This window comes from Ictalurus punctatus, chromosome 9, assembly GCF_001660625.3.
Source record: "Ictalurus punctatus breed USDA103 chromosome 9, Coco_2.0, whole genome shotgun sequence".
Taxonomy (NCBI): Eukaryota; Metazoa; Chordata; class Actinopteri; order Siluriformes; family Ictaluridae; genus Ictalurus; species Ictalurus punctatus.
The window spans coordinates 27,805,082-27,821,504 of NC_030424.2; the positions used below are offsets into that span (position 1 = coordinate 27,805,082).

A 16,423-nucleotide genomic window follows, 5' to 3' on the forward strand; every position below is an offset into this window, starting at 1 on the left:
AAAAAGAATCACAACCTATAACATGAGATAGGCAGAAGGAATAGACAATACTATGTGATATGAAAATACGAAACAGAGGGTCCAGATGACTAGTTAGTTGTGGTAATACTGGAAACAGTCTCTTAGCTGTTGCAAAGATGCACCAAGGATCACCATGTTAAACAAAGGTCAGCTCTGTTGAGAGTAGAATCTTAACCAGAAAATAAATCCTTTATAAAAGAAATAAACAAATTTTCCATGCATACTCAATTAAATAACACTTCTGAAAACAAAACCTGACTCAAACATTCACCAACAAATGCTCTTCAATATAAAATCCAACATAGAAAGAGAGAACATTTACAATCATGATAACAAGCCATCGCTTACTTATTTGAGTAGTAAACTACAAAGAGTTTCTCAAACCAGGATTTAGCTGTGGCACCATTACCCACCATGAGGTTTACAAGTGAATCTCTCTTCATCTTCTACAGTACTCTCTCTTTTTATACTCAACTCTTTTTATATGCGTCCTATTAGTGACTCCTGGTGGCAGGGATGAGCATAACATAAAAAGAAAATATATACACATACCCCATGACAGGCAATTGACTGTTACAATTTCAGTTATTCAGCTGGCCTTGTCTTTAATGTTGTACTTTGAAGTTTGTAGTGTTTTGTTCCCCCCAGTGTGTCTAAAGTGGACTAGTCCGTCTGTATTGCTGCCTCTGTTGATTTATTTGTTTGGTTCTGTTCAGTGCTTGGTTATTTCAGTTTAATTATATTTAGTTTGTCACAAATAGGGGTGCACAGTGGCTTAGTGGTTAGCATGTTCGCCTCACACCTCCAGGGATTGGGGTTCGATTCCCACCGTGGCCCTGTGTGTGTGGAGTTTGCATGTTCTCCCTGTGCTGCAGGGATTTTCTCCGGGTACTCCGGTTTCCTCTCCCAGTCCAAAGACATGCATGGTAGGCTCTCTAAAGTGTCTGTAGTGTATGAATGGATGTGTGAGTAGGTATGTCATTGTGCCCTGTCCAGGGTGTACCCCGCCTTGTGCCTGATGCTCCCTGGGATAGGCTCCAGGTTTCCCCGTGACGTGGACGGATGGATGGATTGTCACTAATAGAATATGATGTGGCCCGCATTACAAGTTGACCTCTTTTATAGGCATTAATATTGATTTTGATTAGTTGAATTTAATCTATTTGAATATATGCATTTTTATTCATTCAACTTTTTTTTATGGGAAAGTGCATCCCTTGTGCCTTGACTGCCTTGGTCCCTCACAAACAACTTAACCAAATGATAAGTCTGCTATTACATATTGATTATGTAAACAATCTTGTCTATTCATTAACAGTAGCGGTTTCGCATTATTTATGATACTGTATATAGTTTCTTAGTAGTTCTCCGGGACGCATAAAAGAAATAGTAGTTGTTGATTAGCTAATAGTGAACTACCGCATTCATCTGTATGCTATTACTTACTAATTTGTTAAACAGAGTTTCTAATTAGTTAATTGTAGTTACTAGAAAGTTTCATTATTCATTTCTTCCTGTGTCGTTATTCATTAATGAAGGATCAGTATTCTTAAGTGTTACCAATTCATTGAAGGTGGAGAACAGGTTTTGTAAACAAAGCCTCACATGAGATGGCAGTTACTTTCAGAAACATTGTTCTCAGCACTACAGTGATATGTTGGTGTATTTTTTTTTTATCCTCTTATTTGTATTTAATGTATTGAAACACAAGTAAATTTTAATAATCTTTTGTATGATGTATCACATCGTGCATACCATCCATTCATTGGGAAATCCTGAGTAGAATTCGATTGTCCGTTCATTCTACCCGGCCCAGAACTGCTCTGTCAGTAACACTGAAGAACAGTGTAACCTCACATGTGTTTCACATTTATTTTAAATATGTGAGTAAGTTATTGAAGACATTTAGGACAGTATATTCAGAATTCAGTCATCAAATTAAACTACCCATGGATTACCATTATTTAATGGATTCTGTTAAAATTCTCATTGAAATCTCTGGAGCTGAGACAGATTATTTGGCATCTACTAATACCAATGTTCCCTTGTACTTTTAAGAAGCTGAATAACAATCACCTCTTTAGAAAACTCTAGGGCAGAAGACATTCATGGACTGGACTCTATGTTTCTTAATATTAATAAACATTCATTCTTAGACCCATAGTTGAGCACCATTAATCAATCAGATTAATCAAATTAACATTATTGTCAATAGACTCATAAGCATTCCGCCCGTCTTATCTACTGTTGCTAAATAATGGGCAGCAGATGGATATGCAGATGATATAGCTATTTTTATGCATGTAAAAAAATCACTCAGGATGGGACACTAGTCCATTGTAGGACATCATGCACACACATGTTTGAACGCTCAATTTAGCGCAGCCAGTTCACCCCCTGCCATGATTTTGGAGGTGGGAAGAAACCAGAGACCCTGGATTGAACCCATGCACATACAGGGAGAACATGTGAAACTGCACACAGACATTAACCTTCTGTGAGGTGGAATTGATACCCACTGCACCAACATGCCACTTTTAGAGATAATAGAGATCATTTGACTATTGAGGCAGTAAATTAAAAATAAAAAAAATTTAATTCATTATTTACGAATTTACTTCATATTACTTGTCAAGCCTCTTGGACACATACTTGGACATACTGATGCAGCATATAACCAAGTATCAAATTTTAAGTTGGGAAATTTTTATGAAATTCTCATATGTAGTATTAATCTAGATTGTAAAATCGAATCTAATTAAGTTAACGTGTTTACTTTTTCTTTTTGTCCATCAGATGATAGAAATGAAATTTCTGCTGATTTAAGAGGATTTAAAACCATTGGTTTATTTAAACAATATATATATGCTTGCTGGAAAAATAAGAGTATCAACATGATTTCCAAAAGGATTTTCGTTATAAAGCATGTTAATAATAGACAGCTAAATTAGTATTGGTATTTTTCATAGAGTGTGGAATAATTTAGCATGTTTTGTGCTTTATGTGTCAGTTTATTTGTTATTTAGCCACATTCTTTAAATGCTGCTCTGTGAATTTATTCTGTTTTTTTTAGGAGGACATTTGAAGGAAGAAATATGTTATTTGTAAATCTTAGAAAATGTTAACGTTTCATACAAATGTTAATTTCTTGTACATATTTGACCTTTCCCTGTTTTGAGCTTGTCTTGTCTTGCCCAGAGCAGGGTGTTTTTTCACCTGCTATTTCCTGTAAGAGCAAGTTTATCTGCTTTGAGTTTCGGGGTATAAACTGCAACTGCAACAGAAACAGCACAGACATCACCATGAGCACTTTTATAACTTGGATTTGGTAAGAAATTGTGGCATTTCATAATTTTCTACACTACAAATTTATTTTTGTTCTTATTTTGTTGTCAGCTACAAACATTTGCTTTTTACGGTTCCATTTGCAAGGTTTAATGGCGAACTGGAAAGAAAAGGCATTACATTGAATGACAATGTTACTCGCCTGTTGCCAATTAACCTCCAGCTGTTTCTTTTTTATTAACATTTACTTTTCCAGCCTTTTGTTGCCCCTGACCCCAACTTCTTTGAGACATGTTGCAGCCGTCAAATTCAAAATTACTTTATTTTTTCCTTAAAATGGTACATTTACTCAGTTTAAATATTTGATATATTTTCTATGTTCTATTGTGAATAACATATGGGTTTATGAGGTTTGCAAATCATTGCATTCTGCTTTTATTTACATTTTTCCCAATTTTTTTGGAATTGGGGTTGTATATTTTTTCATAGTTTGTTCAGCATCCCGTTGAGGGAGTTTTGGGCAGATAATGGCTCCAGTCATGTTGACTATTAGAGCAGGAATCTTAGGAATCTTCCTATTTCTAGATTAAACAATCAACTTGACTGTTAGATTGCAGATGATAAAACGAAAATTAACTAACATTTATTAATTGTTGATGAAATGCTTTGGAGATATGTGGCATTAATTGCACCCTTCTGGTAGATACAATATCCCCTGGTATACCATTATATTAAAACACTACATTAAAGGTATTGGCAGTTTACATTACAGTATGAAGATTTGCCCAGGGTATTAGTAAACAGGCCTTGAAGAAGCAAACAAGAATTATCAGGGGTGTGGTGTAACACTGGGATTAAGGTAGACCAGTTATTAACTCTATCACTAGGCCAACATTGATGTGGTATTGGCAAGAGTACAAACAAGACAGTGAGAGGGTATCAAGGGATTGTTTTTTTGTGCACAAACTTGGCAGTATTGGACAAACTGTGTCACAACATGGTTCAAGGAAGGCCACCAGAATATATTGTGTGGTAAAATGATGGATCTTTGTGTATGGGGATGTCCTGAGCTGAGTGTGGGCCCACAGTATAAGCTGGTCTCACAAGGTCTGTAGAACAGTAGAACTTTGAAGATTTTGTCAGAGTACATTCATGCAGTATGGAGTCATTGTTTTTTGCTTGGGAAATGACTATGATAATCTATGAGCAACCATTGGATGTGAGCTACTATACTGACTTCATTTTGAGTCTGTTTCCTCTCCATTCGTCCATTAGGCCTTTCCCCATTCAGCTCTTTCTACTGGATTGGTTCCGGTGCTTCCTTTATATTGAAGCCAGTTAAGGTGCTAGTGACATCTGAAAAATTTGGTATGAACCTATTATAGTAGCCATCCAGCCCCACGACCTGGCCCTTTAGGTCTCTGGTCTCTCACAGCACCTCCATTAATAGCCAGCCCCAAGGACTCTCTCATTTCCGTTTTGGTCTTTGGTCTCAAGTAGGCCACAATTCCTCTTTGCATGCCCACACCTGCCCATGGCCCAAGTGGAAGCCCAAATACAATTTTTCAACCTGTCCAATTGCATGCTTCATTGGATTAGCTAAGTCCTGCCTACCTATCGCAAAGAATTTCGGACAACTCTTGGGTGTTGTATATGGTACTGCTAATCATTACTATAAATGATCATCTAAATAGGCAGTGGCATATACTTTGCTCAATTATCATTTTTGATAGTCTATAAATAATTTGTTAACTGTTTTCAGAATGTTTAAAAGTGGATTATCCAAATAAGTTGTCAGTATGAATAATTTGCTAATTTTTGTATACAAAATATTTTGTAATAGATTTTGCAATGAAAGTAGTTGCATAGGTGGCAAAGTGATACAGTGGGTAACACTGGGCTCCCCATGTGCCCTGTGACTGACATTCCAACCAGGGTGTATTCCTGCTTCATACCTACTGTTCCCAGGATGGGCTCTGGATGCATAGTGAAATTGTCCATGATAAAGTTAAATGAACTAATTAGTGAATTTAGTCCTTTTTTTGAAGAACTGCAGGCAGGATCTAAATAAAGAAACAATTCTTTTTTTAAATGCAGAACTAAATAGTGTAATGCGTTAGCCCTCCATACATATTGGACACATTTATATAACATTTAACACATCAAATCATGTTCTGTTTTTTCTCTCTACAGATATTTCTGGAAAACTGTAATAACCAACAAACTTATGGAGAAGAAACATCTGTTGACATAAATGACAGAGATAAAAGTATGAAATACACACTAGAATATTGGAGTATTAAATATTCATTAAAATGTTTGTGTGTTTGTTTTTGATTAATTACATACGGTTCTATAATTTGCTTTGATTAATATAACTTTTCAACTGCAAACATCCAACCAACTGTGTTGAATTAAACTTGTTTCCGTTAGTAAAAGACTGTGGCTCAGGATCAGCACAGATGGAGTTAAGGCAGGTCAAAGGTGAGTAAATGATAATGCATGAAAGGGGGGGGGGGGGGGGGGGAAGTTCTACATTTTGTAGAAGTAAACTAATGGATTATAATGTACATTGATGAAAAGAAATAAAATAGTTGAAAACATTAATCTAATTATTATAGCAATATATTGCATTTGCATTAATTCATAATGGTGTCACGAAGTAATACTTTCTCTTAATAAGTTATTTATTGGTTCATGGAATTCTAGTTATTTGCAGCCCTTGAACTTGGACAATTCTTTTGTTTTTGTTATACACTGAAGAAGAATGTTTGTCATGTCCTTGGTAGAATATTCAAATGAACTTGACAAATTACCTATTTTCTGAAATAATAATGATATTAATATTGATTTAAAAATTATCTCAACTTTCAGATGATTTTCTTGCATTTTTGAAAACACTGGGACTTGAACAGTATTACCCAAACAAGCTGACTCTGAGGTCTTTGTTGGAGATCAACAAAGCCAGTGAATCTGATGAAGAGCTTCACTCACTGCAAGCAATACCATTGGCTTTCCTACGCAAGTTACTGATGGTTAATTCAAATTCAAGATCTTTAATATGTGTACCTGGTGAAAATAATGATACAGATGACTTGTTTGCTGAGCAGAGCTGTGACGCTACCCCAAATCTTCTAGATCTCCACACTGCACTCTTCATCTGTGCAGACAGTTTCCTTCAGCAAGAAATAGCACTTAAAATGTCAATGTGCCAGTTCGCAGTACCCTTTCTGTTGCCTCAAGGAGTACATAATCAAAGCACTCTTATGTTATGGGCTCTTAGAGGTATCCTGAAAGAATGGCATCCCCATTCAATGTCAGAATCTAAAGGGTTTGTTGAAGACAGTGTTGTTCATGCAAAAATTCCCATAATATCGTTTGTGAGGCTAAGCAACTGCAGCTTGTCCAAGTCACAGATTTTGAACCAAGTGCTCAACAATTCACAGCAGCACCATGACTTCTTTTCTCATCGAGAAATGATTGGAGGATCTGCTCGAAGGGTAATCAGTAATGGGATGGTTGAAATATGCTGGAATCTGCCATGTGGGAGAAAGAACATTGATGTCTTTCCTGAGGCAGTGGCTATTGCTAATTTAAGAGGAGATGCTTGCACTTTTGAAACACAATTCAGTTTCCTTACTCAGGTGTCCACGGCTGTCTTTGTGTTCCTGGACAGTGTTGAAGAAAACGAGCAAAGTCTGATCGCCTCTTTACGAGGAATGAAGTCCAAAAGCTTTCTTGTGGTCAACTCTCAGGAAAATATGAGTGAGAAAATGAAGTCATCAATTAAAGTAGCAGTTGATACTCTGCAAATGGAAAGAGATCACATCATTCTGAAAAACCAAAACATGAATTTGGCTACTTTCTCAAAGACGATCAGTTCTGCCATTAAAAAAGTGCTATGTAGGCATCATCAATCATGTGAAATAGAGGCTATGAAGGGAATTGCTCAAGAATTACATATGGGCATTGATGAACGTGAAAATAGAGCCTGTGAATCAGCAGAGGAAACAGCAGAGAAAATCATGAAAAGTATTGGAGTTCGTCAAATAGTGGAATATAAAAAGACACGGCTGCCACTACAAGGTGAAAACTGGAAAAGACTGGCTCAGATAGAAAAAGAGCAATGCCGATTACAACATGCAGGGGACTTGAGTTTGGAGGTGTATAAAGTTCGACTTCAAAAAGAAAAATGTGAAATATTGAAGAAACAAAGCCAGTATAAGATGACAGAAACAATGGACATTTTAATAAAGGCATTGTCAAACTCATAACACTGAGCGAGACTTCTTCCTCAGATGGCTGGGACTAAAGCTGGACATGCGATCACGCAAACACATGTCAAACCTTCGACGCAAATACAAGGAGTGTGAACAACAGAAAGACAAACATAGCATAGCCCAATTAGACCAGGAGCTTCTTGATTGTTCTCTTGGAATAGAGCACTACATGAGAGAAATGGGACAAATCTATGAGGCTGCTTCATTTGGTTCAAATAAAATGTCTGACAGAATAAGCAGTCTCCCTACTCTGGCTGCCAAATTGCTTCTAGCTGGGTTTCCTCTTGAATTCCTTGATGGAGATGCATCAAATATCCCAGAGAAATGGGTGAGTGATGTTCTCATGGAGCTTCACAGGATGGTTGGCCAGAAGAGCCGTTTGCTGGTTATCACTGTCTTAGGGGTTCAGAGTACGGGTAAATCAACACTACTCAACACTATGTTTGGAGTTCAGTTTGCAGTGAGCAGTGGACGATGCACACGAGGAGCATTCATGATTTTCCTTCCTGTAGGTAAAGACTCGAAGGAGGAGTTACTTTGTGACTTTGTCCTTCTAATTGATACAGAGGGTTTGAAATCACCAGCACTGGCACAACTGGATGACAGTTATGAACATGACAATGAATTGGCCACATTTGTGATTGGTCTGAGTGATGTAACCATCATCAATATAGCAATGGAGAATTCCACAGAGATGAAGGACGTCTTACAGATAGCAGTTCATGCTTTTTTACGGATGAAGGAAGTTGGTAAAAAAACAGTTTGTCACTTTGTTCATCAAAATGTTGCTGGTGTATCTGCATATGACAAAACCATGCTAGACCGAAAAAAGCTCCTGGACCAATTAAATGAGATGACAGTGATTGCAGCTGAAATGGAAAAGCAGCCTAATGTGAAGAAATTCACAGATGTCCTTGATTATGATGTTGAAAAGAATAACTGGTATATACCAGGCCTATGGCATGGCACACCACCAATGGCACCAGTTAATACAGGCTACAGTGAGGCTGTGTTTGATTTTAAGCAAAACCTCTTGGAGATGCTTAAAGCAAGAAAAGATGAACAAGCCTCTCAGATCCCAGAGTTCCTGCAGTGGATGAGTAGCTTGTGGAAGGCAGTGAAATTCGAAAACTTTGTCTTCAGTTTCAGGAACACTCTTGTGGCCCGTGCCTATGACAACCTTTGCATAGAGTTTTCTGAATGGCAATGGTCTTTCAGAAGACATATCCTTGCTTTGTTTCCTAGTGCAGAAGCTCAAATATCTAACGCTGAAACCAATTCAATTCATGAAGTTGCTGGAGCACTGAAGGAAAATTTATATAAAGAGATTGCAGTTCAAAACAAAGCAATGACTGAAAAACTGAAAGACTTTTACAAAAGGAAAGACCGTTATGTGCATTTGGTGGAAAAGTACAAAGCTGATTTTGCTAATAGCATTAAATCTTTACAGACTGAAATGACAGATGAAGTGAGAAAGAAATTAGAAGCTGCTCTTGAGAAGAGAAGAAACACGGAAAAAGTAGAAGATATACAAAATAAGCAATCTGTTATATTTGAGCGTCAATTCCTTCAGTTACTGCAGAGCTGCAAAGGTCGTGAAGATGACGCATCTGAGGAAGATCTCAAAGCAGATTTTGAGAACATGTGGAGACAAGAGGTGGGAAACATCACTGGTCTTACAGAAAAAGATGTTCCTCATGATGTTTTTATGATGCTACGTTCAAGTTTAGGAAATCGTAAAGTCACAGAATATTTGCAGAAAATTGGAGATTTGACACAACATGGGAAAGAAGAGTTCAAGGCCAAGAAGGAACATGTGAAATTGGGAAAATTAAAAGGTTTAGTATATGCACATCGTAGTACAAAGAAGGATTTACAGATTATTGCAGTTGATGCAATTAACAATTGCACTAGGATGATTGAACAGTTCACACAATCCAAAAATGATTACCAAGCTACATTTGCAAAAGATGTGCTTGATGAAATTGATGCACACCTCAAAAAAGCAGGCTCCAAATTCACTACCAAATTTGAATTTGACCTGAAATTACACATTTGTGGCATTGCTTCTCGGAAATTCCTTGAGATGCACAGAAAGTATCTGGCTGAGCAAGACCCATTAAAACATGCAGAGAAATTCAAGAGTAAGTATCTCTCTGATTTTATTGATTTGTACAAAACGAGGGATCAGCGCCAAAGGAAAGCACAAGAATTCACTCAGCTCTGTCTCAAACCAGCAGTGACTGAGTACATCGACCATGGTATCGGACCTGACATTGTTGATGCAGTTTTGGAGTGTAAATCTACTGAGTATAGTTCACGAGCACTGTTTCAGTACACCATCCTGAAGGAACTACTGGAAAAATCCAACTTCACTGACTTTGTAGAGTATATTTTGCATTATGAGAATTATGTCAAAGACTGGATATACAATCACATCATTGAATGCTTCTCCAAAGACATATCTTTGCAAGAATTGAAAATAAAGAAGCTGGACAGTGTAATTAAAATGATAACTAAAGCTTTGGACGCATCTAAGCTTGAACCCAATGGGTCTCCTTTGCCCAATAATGCAGAAGGTACCACAATTCTGATCCAACACCTTTGCAAAGCTTTGAGCAATGCCATCTCAATATCCATGAGCACAGTGGAGAGGGTCCTGTTTCAGAACACAAGTTGTTGTGAACCATTCACCAAAAGTCTCTATGAATGCATTGATGACCTGAAACAGCAAATAGCAAAGGAGATCTCGGAGTCCACTGATACCACTGAGACCCTGAACAATGTGCAAGTAAAACCCCAAGATGAGCTTTTCAAGAGGGTGTTTGGTTGTGGAGCACAGTGTCCCTTTTGCAAAACACCATGTGAGGCAGGTGGGAAGGAACATAAGCTACACCATGCAGCTGTGCACAGACCACAAGGACTTGGCATGTACACACACATAAAGACTGATATCCTTTTTGAAGAGATTTGTACATCTAGTGTTCATGGCAATGGGACATTTGACAACCATGAAACAAATTTCCAACCTCATCCATACAAAGACTACCGGAAATTCTACCCAGACTGGCTTATTGCACCTGACATGTTTATAGAGGCCTCAGATTACTGGAAGTATGTGCTGGTGACATTCAATACGCAATTTGCTGAACGGTATAAAGCATTGCCAGCTGTATATCCAGATGCGTGGAAGACAATCACTAAGGATCAGGCTTTTATCAGTCTGAAGCACATGTTTAATATTCAATAATGGATGACCTGCAAAATATTACTGCAGAAATATTGCCATTTGTGAAGTGGACAACTCCATCACTCACAGTTCCATCACTAATGTTATCACTCAGGTGAATCAGGAACTGGAGCGCTAATTATGTCTGACAATTTAGCCATCTTCTTACTTACGTTTATGTAAATATAGAATCAATGGGATTTAAACATTTTGATGACTGTATTATGTCTGTGTCTGCAATATTAATTCAAACATTACAATTATGTTATAAATGCTACAATTCTGTTTATTAACTACTTTCCAAAATTCAAATGAACGCATTATTCAGAAAATATTGTATGAAAGTATGACTATATTCATATTCAGAGAACTAACTGCATAAACAATGCATAGCTTAACTACATCAGTCTGTCAATCAAAATTGGTTGCAAAGGCAAGTGTTATTGAAGTGTCATTTACAAATAAACTAATCATTTCTCATATTCATTAAATGAACCACTATTGTCATCATACATACATTTATACATATACATATGTACATGTGTATACAGTATAACTAAACAGTTTAGCTAGCTTCAGTTGTAAACATATAACAAGTGTTAATGCAAATAACATGAGACAAGACAAAAGAGATTATGTGGGTAGAAGCATTCGACAGGGTACTTTACAAAAAGATTTCATCAGATGAGTTCTCCATACATAATACATTACAAAGGCATTTAGCAAGTATAATGTCTTCGGTTGGCATGCCAATCTCAGTCTTTTCATCTGTTTGTGTTTATATTCCATGTATTCAAATTTCAGCACAGCCTGTAATGTTTTATTCCTTACACAATGCATTGAAACATACATTTGTTTGGTCATAAGAATCCTAAACCATGTCTAAGCACGAGTGAGTAATTCATTACTTTTATCAGCATACCTTTGATCAGCAACTGAAGAGACATTACTGTCAAATGTTGGCTTATTGTTCTTATTTTCATATTTCTGCTGAAAGTTTTGTAAATAAAATGGAACTGTTGCACAAAAGGAACTGCTTTGACTTGAAGGTTTATCAAAATTCATCTCCATTAAGGATGCATCAATTTTATTTATGTGCTTACAGGAATTCAGGATAAAAGATAAAAGGCAAGGATAGACAGATGCTTCCTATGCAGAAGTTTTGTTCGAAATCTGAACTATTACAAGATAAAGCTAATACAAAGTAATAATTATGGTTTATAATAAGTAAGGACACACAAAACACACAACTTTTGTGTATAACAGGGTTTGTTCTGTTGACAGTACGTGTGTCTGTGTGTGCTTTAGGAATGAATGACTTAATTGTTTATAGTGGACTGGGTTAAGGTTGAATGACTGAAGGCCAAATGTTATCACAGACAGTACTGCCACCTTCCTTACCTCTCACACAGGTTCAAGGTGTGTTTGTTGTTTGTAAATTCAAAAATTTCTTGGTAATTTTCAGAAAGTGCAAAAGTAAATAAATAAATAAAGTTTTACTCAGGTTTCAATCAGTTGTTTATGGCTCTTTGGAGGAACTTTTGCCTAAAGTTCCTTTGTACAACCATACAGGTAAGGCTTTATTCTTAGTAGAAATCTTTAATAAACCTTTAATTAACTCTTTAGAAAGCCTATCTTTTTAAAATAAGTGCAGTGTTTGTTCTTTAACCCTTGTACATCAATTAAAAACGTTACACATATAGGTTCATAGAAGACAAAAATGTCCATGTCAAAAAACTGTCATAAGAATATATTAATAATAAAAATATATTATTTTTTTCCACTTTCATTGATGTTGATTTTTAATTTTTTAATTTTTATTTTTATTATTATTATTTTTTTTTACTAGCAGTAGTTCTAATCATAGTTACCAAACTTGCATTTATTTTCAGAATTGTAACCCTTTGAATGCTGGTTTCTTTTACATAATGCCACAGATGCCATTATTATATGTCATTATTTTCCATATACTAAATGCTAAGCAGAATTTTTTTCTTTGATTATTACAGTCTTTGTTATGTCAATGATTAACAACAACTTTAATTTTGATGCATTCATATTTTTTATGCCATGTCAGATTTAAAACAAACAACAAACTAACACTCAGGTCCATAAAGGACAAAAAGGTACATGTCAAAAAACTGTCATAGATATATTATATTATAATATATTTTTTCCACTTGCAGTCACTTCGATTTTTTACCAGCAGTCCGTTCTGATCATAATTACCAAACATTCATTCATTTTTCAGAATTTTAACCCTTTAAACGGCGGTTTCAAAAATCTTCAAAGCTTCAAAGGAACCTTCTTTGACTCGTATACATGGGGTGGGATTTGTGATATCCAGTACAATATCATTTATTTCTTTCAAACTGTTTTTCAAACAACAAATATTCAGTACACACATACAAACCACAATTCTGATATCCACACACACACACACACACACCAACACAATTATATCTGCATCATTTATTTGGTTGCTCTGTGGCACTCTATATGTTACGAAACGTATCGGGACTGGACAGCGGATGCAGGTGCAGGTCAAAGTCTTTATTAACAGTAGACAAACAAACACAGGAAACGCGGTCTTCACCAGGAAAACAAGAAACGTATCGTGGCTTGAAACTAGAGCAGGGCATGAAAACAGACCGCTTAACATGCTAACGTATTCACTATCGTAATCAAATATAAACGGGAACCGCATCAGACGTTTGGTACAAACTATACCAACTACAATACTGCGCAAAGTGCGAGGTCACACACATTAGGTTTAAATAGCAAACCTAATCAGACCAAAACATGGACACTTGGGCAAATCAGAGACCTGATCAAACCTAATTCAATGTCCAAGCGGGAAGCGAACGAAGACAAAAGAGTCACGTGACCAGTCAGAAGCCTGCCGCAGTGCCATCTGCTGGCCGTGGCGTAACACTATAAGACAGCAGAATAAGGAAAAGCATGGATTTTCGCAAGAGGCTAAACCTGAGAAAATACTACACATTTAAGATTTTTATTATTTTAAATATTTATTTATTTATTTATTTATTTATTTATTTATTTATTTATTTAACAAAATTCAATGTTTTGAAACCTGGTCAACAAAAAAAGGCCTATACAGTAGTGGGTCTTGCTTGTGGGTCACTGCAGGCAATGACAGTGTTGCAGGCCTACCAAGCAGACCTACTGAGGGTTCTGTCTACCGTAGAAAAGGGTTACCGTGTCCAGTTTAGAGCTCGAGACCACACCGGTTCAGAGGTGTGCTCATCACACTAGTCAGCATAGACCAGAGCCCGAAGTTAGCGCAGGAAGTAAGATCCCTCTTGGAAAAAGGGGCCATAGAACATGTATCCTGTTCCCTGAGGGAGGGAGGTTTTTACAGCTGTTATTTCCTGGCCTGCAAAAAATAGAGGAGTATGCGGCCAATTTTACATCTGCGTCATCTGAACTATACTCTTCGGACATACAGATTCAAGATGCTGACGCCCAAACTTATTGTTCCACAGATTCAGTTTGAGGACTAGTTTGTGACAATAGATCTAAATATTTCCACATCAAAATATCGCCCAGTCACAGGAAGTTCCTGGGGTTTGAATTGGAGGAAATGCATATCAAGATCGGGTTCTTTCCTTCAGGCTAGCTTTATCCCCTCATACCTTCACAAAGTGCATGGATGTCATTCTGGCTCCATTGTGACTCCAGGGCATCCGTGAACTAAACTACATGGATGACTGGTTAATTCTAGCATGATTTAGGGAACTGGCAGTTGTTTTTCTTGCCGACAAGAAGAGCTTGGGGCTCGTGGTGAACCTCAGAAAAGTATGCTTTCTCCTGTGCAGTGGACAACTTTTCTAGGGCTCATAAGGATTCTGCTACGATGAGGGAATTTCTATCCCCAATATGTGTAGGATCAATCCTATCAACAGTGAGCAAGATTCAGGTTTCAGAGTGTGCTGCGAGCTCCTGCGCTTTGCGGAAGTTGAAATCATGACAATGTTTCAGTTTATTTGTAATGTAGCATTCTTTAAATGCTGCTTTGTGGATTTTTTCTGTTTTGTTTTTATTTCTATTTAATTGAAACATTTTTCCAACTTCTTTTCTTATTTTAAAAAAAGTATTTTGAAAATCTTAGAAAAATTCTTCTTTGCAGGACCTCTCAAGCTCCATCAGGTTGGATGGGGAGCGTCGGTGCACAGCCATTTTCAGATCTCTCCAGAGATGTTCAATCAGGTTCAAGTCTGGGCTCTGGCTGGGCCACTCAAGGACATTCACAGAGTTGTCCTGTAGCCACTCCTTCGTTATCCTGGCTGTGTGCTAAGGGTCGTTGTCCTGTTGGAAGATTAACCTTCGCCCCAGTCTGAGGTCCAGAGAGCTCTGGAGCAGGTTTTCATCAAGGATGTCTCTGTACATTGCTGCATTCATCTTTCCCTCAATCCTGACTAGTCTCCCAGTTCCTGCCGCTGAAAAACATCCCCACTGAATGATGCTGCCACCACCATGCTTCACTGTAGGGATGGTATTGGCCAGGTGATGAGAGGCGATGAGTGGCCAGGTGATGACACTTGCCATTCAGGCCAAAGAGTTCAATCTTTGTTCAATCTTTGGTCTGAGAGTCCTTCAGGTACCTTTTGGAAAACTCGAGGCGGGCTGTCATGTGCCTTTTACTAAGGAGTGGCTTCAGTCCGGCCACTCTACCATTCAGGCCTGATTGATGGAGTTCTGCAGAGATGGTTGTTCTTCTGGATGGTTCTCCTCTCTACACAGAGACACGCTGGAGCTCTGTCAGAGTGACTATCGGGTTTGCAGTCACCTCCCTGACTAAGGCCCTTCTCCCCCGATTGCTCAATTTGGCCGGGCGGCCAGCTCTAGGAAGAGTCCTGCTGGTTCCAGACTTCTTCCATTTACGGATGATGGAGGCCACTGTGCTCATTGGGACCTTCAATGCTGCAGAAATGTTTCTGTACCCTTCCCCAGATCTGTGCCTTGATACAATCCTGTCTCTGAGGTCTCCAGACAGTTCCTTGGACTTCATGGCTTGGTTTGTGCTCTGACATGCATTGTTAACTGTGGGACCTTATATAGACAGGTGTGTGCCTTTCCAAATCATGTCCAATCAACTGAATTTACCGCAGGTGGACTCCAATCGAGTTGTAGAAACATCTCAAGGATGATCAGTGGAAACAGGATATACCTGAGCTCAATTTTGAGTGTCATGGCAAAGGCTGTGAATACTTATGTACATGTTCTTTTTTTGTTTTTTATTTTTAATAAATTTGCAAAGATTTCCAACAAACTTCTTTCATGTTGTCATTATGGGGTATTGTTTTTAGAATTTTGAGGAAAATAATGAATTGAATCCATTTTGGAATAACGCTGTAACATAAAAAAAAAATGTGTTAAAAGTGAAGCATTGTGAATACTTTCCGGATGCACTGTATATTTTTCTTTACCTTTCCCTGTTTTCAGTTGCCTTGGCACATCATGTTCTAACACACAAAGGTACATCAGTTGCAGAAAGTTCTGAGTAATTTCCAAGAAATCATACTCCCCCAGAGCAAGTTGTTTTTCACCTGCTATTTCCTGTAAGAGCAATTTAATCTGCTTTCAC

The 16,423-nt window shown here is 37.5% G+C and overlaps 1 pseudogene; it reads left to right on the top strand.

Moving 5' to 3' along the window:
* Positions 1–3,283: 3,283 nt before the first annotated feature.
* LOC108269837 (up-regulator of cell proliferation-like) lies at positions 3,284–11,814 on the top strand (annotated as a pseudogene).
* Positions 11,815–16,423: the final 4,609 nt, after the last annotated feature.